Source organism: Montipora capricornis, chromosome 6 (assembly GCF_036669925.1).
Source record: "Montipora capricornis isolate CH-2021 chromosome 6, ASM3666992v2, whole genome shotgun sequence".
Classification (NCBI taxonomy): Eukaryota; Metazoa; Cnidaria; class Anthozoa; order Scleractinia; family Acroporidae; genus Montipora; species Montipora capricornis.
This window is the reverse complement of record NC_090888.1, coordinates 2,880,754-2,883,253: the sequence shown is the minus strand read 5'-3', so window position 1 is coordinate 2,883,253 and position 2,500 is coordinate 2,880,754. Positions and strand designations below refer to the sequence as shown.

At 39.3% G+C, this 2,500-nt stretch overlaps 1 protein-coding gene across 1 annotated transcript in view; it reads right to left on the bottom strand.

Moving 5' to 3' along the window:
* Nucleotides 1-2,500, bottom strand: part of LOC138054595 (major facilitator superfamily domain-containing protein 6-like) — a 13,780-nt gene that overhangs the window by 865 nt on the left and 10,415 nt on the right. The window lies entirely within an intron of this gene.

The following is a 2,500-nucleotide window of genomic DNA, read 5'->3' as shown; positions in this document are numbered from 1 at the left end:
GGGTGTTGGGACTTTTCTTATGAATTGGAAGAGGAGTTTTAGGAAGAAGAGATGAATAGCCCATTTCCGAGTTGCTGCATGCGTCAGTTTCAAAGCGAGTCCTGGTGCACAACCATTCAAATGGAAATGATTTGCGAATTGTTATGCAAATCAAACTCATTTCTTACAATAGTTGAGCACCAAGAGTCACTTCGAAACCGAAACAAACAGCAACTCGGAAATGGCCCATTATCAATTCATTGTCTCAACCTTTTTGCAACTGCTTGTAGATAGAAATCCAAGGAAAACCACCTTAGCTTTAGTATTGAAGTGGGCCGACACGAAGAAAGAGGAAAAGATCTGGGTTGATATCCTTACAATCTAACTTTCACGTGAACTGTACACCTTACTCCAAAATGGCCGAGATTTTTCTATTCTTTTGTTTGCTTACAAATTCAATAGTCCTTTGTCGCCTCGTTCAAGTTTAAATAATCTTTGGGTTCAAGGTTAAATAATCTTTTCCATTTTCAGCTTTAGAACGAGACAACAATGGCTATTTTGCAAGCAAACAAAAGAATACTAAAATCTTATCCATTTGCAATAAGGTGTATTTAGCTGAAGAAAAAGATAACTTCTTGCAAAGCCCTTTGGCGCGTTTACAGAGTAACTTACAGCGTTTACAATGTAACTTAATGTTACAAAGAAGCGAGGCACAGCAAGCGAGCGAGTTTTGTGGAAAGACCGGTTCGAATGTATCAAATCAGGCGAAAAAGAAAAAGACGAAATTTGCAAACGCAGAAAGTTGCTGAAGAAGCAGCCATGTAGCGAGACGCAAACTGCTGCAATCACCGAAAGAAGACGTTAATCTAGTAACGCCCCACACTCGGATGAAACGGTCGCCAAAAGACGAGTTGTAGTAATTGTCGTTGACTCTGGTAAAGAAGATTCAAGGCTGGAAAGTGTGTAATGGTAGACGGGTTAAAAACTGTGGTGAAGTGTTTTTCTGGTGCTTCTGTCGAAGACATGTTCGACTATATTAAACCACTGGCAACTATCAGACAGAACCCTGAACATGCCGCAATTCTTCATATTAGAACAAATGACCTCAAGACCACAAACCCAAGGAACGTATCTAAGAGAATTGTCGATCTTGGCAACCTAATTGAAGCAAAGTTGCCAAACACGAAGGTATCAATTTCAAGTTTACTAACACGATCAGATGATCCTGTTCTTGCCAAAAGGGTAAAGGAGGTTAACAAAATTCTTGTCTCTTGTGCAAATCAGAATGAGTGGGGCGTCATTTCGCATTTTATCATTAAGACCGCGAGCATTTGAATTCTAGTGGTTTACCTTTGAATTTGTCAGGCACTGAAGTCTTTGCTTTAAATTTTGTTAGCTTTGTTAAAAACATTTGAAATTCTGATGAATTGCCGTTGTCACCCGCAAGCAGTTTAACTTTGCATATGAAAGATTCTCTTGAGGGTGTTCTTTCTTTCTTTCTTTCCGCGTAAACGAGGTTTTAAATTGGCTTCTCTTAATATAACCAGTTTGCCTAAGCATATTGATGAATTAAGGATTCTCCTTGCTGACGATCCTGTTGATATATTATCGATTAATGAAACAAGACTAGATGATAGTGTGAAGGATTGGGAGGTCTGTATCTCGGGCTTTGATTTAATTCGCCGTCATAGAAACAGAAATGGTGGTGGCGTCTGTTTTTTTCTTCAAATCCACCATTTTAACTTTTCACTGCCTCCTGATCTTCTTGTTAACCAACTAGAAAATTTATGTATTGAGGTTTGTAACCTTACTCCAAGCCTTTTGTTACAGACCTCCAGATTCATCTTCCGAGATCTTTGCGTATTTCGAATCCCTAATTGGTAGACTCGACGCTCAGAATGTTGAACTGTACCTTATGGGTGACCTAAATTGCAATTTGGCATCGTCTACATTGGACATTAGCACGAGTTTACTAAACGGCATTGCTGATGTTTACAGTCTTCATCAACTTCTTAGGGAACCAACTCGTATATGTTGTTGCTCTTCAAACTTTCTTCACTTGATTTTTGCAAATTGTCATGATTTGGTGGTTTTTTTCGGGAGTCTCTCATGTGGGTATAAGTGATCGCAGTCTTGTTCATGTGTATCGCAAACTTGGCGTTGAACGATCTGGAAGGGGCCATAAAACTATAACATATAGAAATTCAAAAACTGTAGAAGAGAAAATTTCTGAATTGACATTGCTGCCCAACAGTGGGACGATCTTCAACTGTTTGATGACCCGAATGATATGTGGCTAGCGTGGAAAGCTTTATTTCTTATTTCTTCCTCTTCGGACCAAGTGTGTTCGCCCATCGAGATGTCCGTGGGTGTGACACCGCAGTTAAAAGAGGCATTCATGGAAGAGATAAGTTGAAAAGAAAAGTAACAAAGGAATGGGCAAATTTTAAGAACATTCGCAATCATGTCAACAACAAGATGAAATCTGCTAAAGAAACACATTACCGGAATGCTTTTCCGG